The following is a 7,309-nucleotide window of genomic DNA, read 5'->3' as shown; positions in this document are numbered from 1 at the left end:
AGATTTGATGGACTTCACGTTAAATATATCTACATTTATTTCTATGGATGTGTAGAAGGTTGCCTTCATGTCTCCTAGTAAACCATCCTTGGAATTCTGCAACATTGTTCGGTGTGGTTCAGTATGGTTCATTCGATAGCAATCTAGTGGTTTTGCTATCACCACCCTTTTGATATGTTAGATATAGATCAATGAACAAAAAAAATTCATGAATGAACAGCTTTCTTGAGCCTCTTCCCCATCAAACACTCCATATTTCCTACACAGTTATATCTTTCGACTCTAATGATCACGCTGTCTACACTCGCATACGCTCACATTGTTAGGTTATGTTAAGCTTATTTTTCTATAAATGACTTTATTTTTCCTTTTGTTCTCAATAACAAAGAAGTAATTTTTTTTTTAATTCTTAATTTTGTTCAAAATCTAGTCTCTCATCATTGATTTGCTCTAGAGAATAAAAAATTTAGCTAACGTTACCAAACATATTTTCCTGCCCCCAAAGAGCAAAAGAACAGAAAAATAGAGGAACAAAAACATTACCAAATAGGGCCTTAATATCTCTAATTCATTATTTTTTAATCGTATTTGACATTTTAAATTAATTAAAGTTACACAGTGTCCTTATTTGTCAAGACATGGGTAATATCTAGAATAGATATACTATTGCTAATCATATCCAATATTTAAATTGGTGAATCAATATACTCTATGTAGTGGGCATACGAAAGAGGTGTCTCATCAATTTATTCATGTGATGTGACGAAATTATGCGAGATGCTTAAAGTGCCATTCACTTAAGTAATCACTTATAAAGTATCACATCAACTATGGAAAGTAATTTATTAGATAGATTTTAGTATCTTGTCCAAATAATTTTATTGGCAAGGTTTTTTTGGTCGAATATTAGCAAGGTTGAGTTGAATCGATTTTACTAATTTGACTTGACATATGAGGAATTTCTTTTTTTTATTTAGCTCAAATTACTATAACTATAATTGAAAATAAATAATGTTCATTCTCATCGGCTAAGTGTGGGTGATGCCTTGAAGAAAAAGATGATTTATGCAAAACCATCATAAATTTGCGACAAATATATATTATTTATCTATGCATTTGTCGAAGATATGTATTATGCAAATACTTGTACATTAAAATTAGGCTCACGCATCTTTTGCCCTACATATGGTTGCTGACATCCTCGTCACTTTGGATGGGTGTTATTACCCTTGAAAAAACCATAAGATTAAGGAAGGGAACTCCTCCTATTAAAAAATTAATGGATTGCCTTTCAAATTTACCAAAAGACAGACAGCTACCACTACCCCTCTCAAAAGACTATTTTTCAATGTAGGCCGCTTCTTCACACCCCTTTCAAATATAATTCCATGTAATTAAGTGTTGGGGAGTTTTTTCCTTTCGAATTTGCATGATTATAATGGATGTTGAGAATTTTTTTATATATTCAACTTTGTACTGTTAATTTTTTTAAAAATGTCTATGAAAAACATCATGCAGTGATGACATGGAAAATAATTAAAAATTGGACTATGAGATTCACTAGATAAATTAAATTTTATACGGACTATAAAGTAATAACATATATTAATTTTTTTTACTAAAACAAATGCATTCAATAAAACTAGTGGATAATTTTCTTCATTCTTACTTGTGCATAGGTTATAAAAAAAATAATGATTTCCTAACATCATACAGTTGGTTACCTGTTAAATAATTTTATTATTATTATTATTATTATTATTATTATTATTATTATTATTATTATTATTATTATTATTATTATTATTATTATTATTATTATTATTATTATTATTATTATTATTATTATTTGCAAAAAAGAGTCACGAGTTTTGGCCCAAATGGAAAACAAGAAAGGCAAAAAATAAGCGTAAATCAAGAGAGCCCCAGATTTGACATCAATTTCATTGCTGAAGTGGGATTTGCAAGGGATAATGCGGTAAATCCAAAGTGATAGGTGGTGTGTACAGCCATGTTCAAGGTAAAAAAAAATATCCTGAAAATATGGTCCATCTAAAGAAAAAGAATGGGATAAAAACAGGTTAACTTGATTTAAGTAGGTCCAATATCTAGTGATCAAATCTCAACGCATTTGAAACGACCCTAATGGCCTGGATTCGAACCCAGCCAAACCTGCTGTTTGCCAAGTGTACTTTGAATAATTATTTTTCCATCAACCTCAATTGTCATATGTTCTCCATGTCTATGAACCAAATGGCATGGACATTGACAGATTTGGATCGCAAAATATAGTAAACCTCAACCATTTGTTAAAAACTTTTTTAAGGTTTTGTATACTATTGCAACGCTTCATGTACGATTTACAACAAAATGACCATAATGAGATGTTATTGGCTAAGCTTTTTGAAGATGAATTTCTGAAAATTTTGCACTTCCATGATGCGAAATTACTTTATGAACTTAATATATGTATTCAAATAAATCAAAATTATCAGATCTAGCAAGACTCACAATTTTGAACGGTGTAGATTCGACTCAATCCATATGTTCTATATCACTTAATAACTCAGACGACCAACACATGATCAATTACATATCAATTTGTCACGTAGATATGGTTCTCATGCATGGCTTCCTAGAAGTCTTCTCCAATCGGAGGCAATTAATGAGAGCCTGGAAAGTAGCTCAATTTTATACCTAGCAATTCAATGGGACATCATCAATTGGTAAGGGTGTTTGTTCAAATGCTTAATTCTCCAGCTAAGTCACGCTAACAAAGGAAAGTTATGTAGGTAAAGTAATTGGCTTGGGGTGGTCCACGAGTGATGCCCAGTTAGGAGTGCTTACTAGAGGAGTAATTAAGGGTTCTTAGGTCCAAGTCTCTTCAAGTACGAAAGCCCTGGCCATATGATAAACATGATGAAACACAGCAATTACTCCATACATCATAATGGCTCCCAAAGAGGCAAGGGGGGAGATTCATTGTTAATACAGATTAATCCTAGCTGAAATTAAGTTCAGCTGCAAGTGCTGCAAGTCAGCATGAGAGCTGTGAGAGAGTAGTTGCTGAACCTAAAAGATTTTGGAGGGTTAGACCGTGTGTGATTTGATAAACACCGTTTGTCACACAACATCAGCTATCGGCGAGGTATATATTTAATGGGCTACATATTATTCTTGAGAAGCATATCAAGCTCTTGAGATTGCTCATTGATGTCGATCATGTGTGACCTCTCTTTCTTACCCTAGTAGGTCGAATGGATGGAAAATACATCTTGTATATTGGTTATATAACTGACGTGGTATGGTCGATCGACCATGATACTTATATAAATATAAATCCTTTGCAAACTTCCACATTTGAGTTATGAATCTCTAGTTTCATAATAATTTCTACTCATGGAGGCCAAACCCCCAAAACACCCTTGTAACACTGTCGTCATTACCAATTTGTGAGATCTTATTTTCTCAATTCCTGTCAATATGAAGTCAATCGCATATCAATAAATGATGAACATGAAATTTACGCCCTACAACTTTTTCGAAAGAACTTCTATAGTATCCATCACAAAAAATGACTTCTTATTAAGACAATATCCAGAATGCGTAACACAAAACAGAGAGGGAACTCATTTATTGCTTAACCTATAGTCAATAGTTTAGCTGGGGATTATTTCCACAGTAGCTGGTGACACTTAATGCCATGGTAGACCATGAAAGCCAGCGTGTAATTTGCTTTAAAAAATTGCATCGTGATGCCTTTTAGATCCAATATGGAAACTAGGACTGTGTTTCCAACCGAGATCAATGAGCTGTTTTCAGTTCACGGAAATGATATAAGTGAAACTTCATGAATGCAGCAATATCCACCTGTAAAAATAGTTCGTGTTGTAAGGAATTGTAAGAGGAGTTGGTGCCACTCTTAAATTTGATCCTTGTTTGTAATTAACAATGCAAAACACCTCAATTTTTTTCCCATTCCATGTTGGGTTCCAACGCATTGCCATTAAATCTCTCTTTTCAAAACCCTAAAGAACTCGAGAATTCATAAACCTATCCATAATCAATTTGTGAAGGCGCTCAAGCTCCGTATCTAGGTCGCAAGTCCGAGTCTCGTGACCTCAAATACGAGACGTGCAGCCTCGAATATGAGATCGTGCACCTCAACCGCAGGAGGCAACTTCTATCGATGGAGATCAACCCTAGAGCGAGAGAGAGAAGCATGGCGGCGGCTATTGAGTTAATGGTGTTTGTAGTGGCGGTGGTTGAGTTTCGGTTCAACGCTGGTGGCAGCTGAATTTCGATTTGTTGGGGATGGGAACTGAATTTCGATTTATAAGTGATATCGAACATGCAGAAAAAGGGCAGGATTACCTGTATCATTATCCAAAGATAAATTAGACGACAAATAGTACTACAAATTAACTTTGAGAGACTGCTTGAAAGAGGAAGAAGATGTTGATGTTCGTGGTTTCTTAATCACTAAGAAGCAGGTGAACCTGCACAAAAACCCTAGTCCCCCGTATTTATCGAGTTGTGTCCCTTTAATGAATTGATTACCTCTTGTAAACCTCTTATTCTTTCTTTAACCCCAAACCCCCTCCTCAAAAAAAAAAAAAAAAAAAAAAGAAAAAGAATAGAAATAAACCTCTCAGTTTTATGTTGACATACATTCTCTTTGAATAATAATTCGACTTTAATTATATGGGGCAAGTAAGATACAAAAGTTCATGTGTGATTTATGTAGCCAATCCAAAAATTCAATGACTAGACATTGACTTTTCAATATATAAAAGCCGCTTTCATCGTATCCTATGATTGTGCTTGATTTCTTACGTAGGTGAGATTTGACATATAGCTTGAGACATTTGACATTGATATAGCATGAGACGTTTGACATCGATCCAACTACTTCACACTAAATCAACCGACAACAAAGATTATTACTAGGGCTATAGCGCTAGTTGACGCATGACCCACTTATACAACACAAGGCAGAACTGGAAGTATATTGATGGGATGGATAGGCTTTTATCCCTAGTAAATCGTTTCAAGGTTTCAGAATATTAATGCTAATGCAAGCCTGTACATCTTAAATGTAAACAAAACTTAGAAACACTTTTTATTTTTCTTTTTTTCTTCTTATTTTCTTTCCTTTCTTTTGGCGGTCGCCGGCCTCGGCCATGGCCGGCGGCGATCGCCGACGGGGGCCGGCGGCCCTCGCCCGGCACGGCGAGGCTCGCCGGCCCCGGCGAGGCCGAGCCTCGCCGTAGCCGGGCGAGGGTCGGCCTCGCCGGGCCGCGAGCCTCGCCGTGCCCGGGCGAGGCCGCCGGCCCTCGTCGATCGGTCGCCGGCCATGGCCGAGGCCGGCGACCGGCCAAAAGAAGAAAAAAAGGAAAATAAGAAAAAATAGAAAATAATAAAAGAAATAAAAAAATTATACAAATTTACCAAACGTGTTTTTATTTATTTTTTGTTCCCTAACAAGTTTACCAAACTCGTTTTTTTGTTCGAAATTGTTCCTAGGAACAAAAACACTTTTTTTTTTTTTTCGTTCCCTAAAACAATTTTTAAAACAGAAAACGCAAACAAACGCACCCTTATTCTTTCTTTAACCCCAAACCCCCTCCTCAAAAAAAAAAAAAAAAGAAAAAAGAAAATAAACCTCTCAGTTTTATGTTGACATACATTCTCTTTGAATAATAATTCGACTTTAATTATATGGGGCAAGTAAAGATGCGAAAGTTCATGTGTGATTTATGTAGCCAAACCAAAAATTCAATGAGTAGACATTGACTTTTCAATATATAAAAGCCGCTTTCATCGTATCCTATGATTGTGCATGATTTATTGCGTAGGTGAGATTTGACATATAGCTTGAGACATTTGACATCGATCCAACTACTTCACACTAAAATCGACCGACAACAGAGATTATTACTAGGGCTATAGCGCTAGTTGACGCATGACCCACTTATACAACACAAGGCAGAACTGGAAGTATATTGATGGGATGGATAGGCTTTTATCCCTAGTAAATCGTTTCAAGGTTTCAGAATATTAATGCTAATGCAAGCCTGCACATCTTAAATGTATATTTATATATAATGAAAATTGTGTTAATTTAGTCTTAAATTTTTTTGTTTTGTTGATTAAGTTCTAAATCTTTTGTATTTCCGTCAATTTAGTCAATTCGATCAATTTTGGTTGACTAATGCCAGCATCAATGTTGGTCGTTCTATGTGGTGTCACTAGAGTTGACGTGAATAATTTTTAATAATATTAATATTTTTGTTCTAATTAATTTATTTATTTTGTCAATTTTTTTTTTTAATTTTTCACTTCCTTTTTCCTCCGGCTGGTCGTCGAGACGACCAACCAAAGGTAGGGACAACGAGGGACACTGCTAGCTCATGCAAACCTAGCCATGGCTAGGCAAGGTTGCCCTTGCACCCTCTGGCGAGGCACGACTTCACCAAATCCAGTGAGGTCGTGCCCCACCCAACCATGGCCAAGCTTTTTTTGGCTTTAATTTAATAAAAGTCATTTGCAAATGCAAATTTTACAAACGGGAGCCCAAAGTTGCATTTCAAAGCAAATTTTAAAAAAAAAGAAAAAAAAGAAAAGAAAATAAATAAAAATAAAGAAATTCACCCAAAATTTGCATTTTAAAAATTATTCACATCAAAGCCGAACCAAACGAAATAGCCAACATCCAATGTCGGGTGATTGGCCAAAATTGGCCGGATGGAGTGAATTGATGTAAATATAAAATGTTTAGGACTTAATTGAGAAAAAAAAAGATCTATGATTAAATTGATATAATTACAATATATTTAAGACTTCTTTAGTAATTTTCCTTTTATACGCATCACCATGTCAACTTTAGATGATATATTGCGCAATAAATCAATCATCTCAGCTCATTTCATACTCTTGCAACCTAGGGAAATAGAATACTGACGCAAGCATGCCGAGAGCGATGAATTAGCCAGCTGCCTATGTGAAATTAAATCGACGGATCTTGAGATATATAAATGAATTAGCCAGCTTCTATTCTTCTTTATTTTTTTCTGGACAAAAAGCTAGAAGTGGTCACCGTTGGCACTGCATGCAACTACTTGCTCCAGAGAACGTAGCCTGTTTGATTATTGCAGTCACGTACCCAAGTGAGCATCTCACTTATATAGCAAACCCGGAACTCAGCAGTCTCTCTCTATCTCTCTCTCTCTCCCCTATGACCATGGCTAGATTTCTGCATTCATCTCCGGCGACCGTCCTTGTCGTGATCGGTTTAGTCGCAGCGAAG

Source organism: Eucalyptus grandis, chromosome 8 (genome assembly GCF_016545825.1).
Source record: "Eucalyptus grandis isolate ANBG69807.140 chromosome 8, ASM1654582v1, whole genome shotgun sequence".
NCBI classification, from domain to species: Eukaryota; Viridiplantae; Streptophyta; class Magnoliopsida; order Myrtales; family Myrtaceae; genus Eucalyptus; species Eucalyptus grandis.
This window is presented reverse-complemented; position numbering follows the sequence as displayed.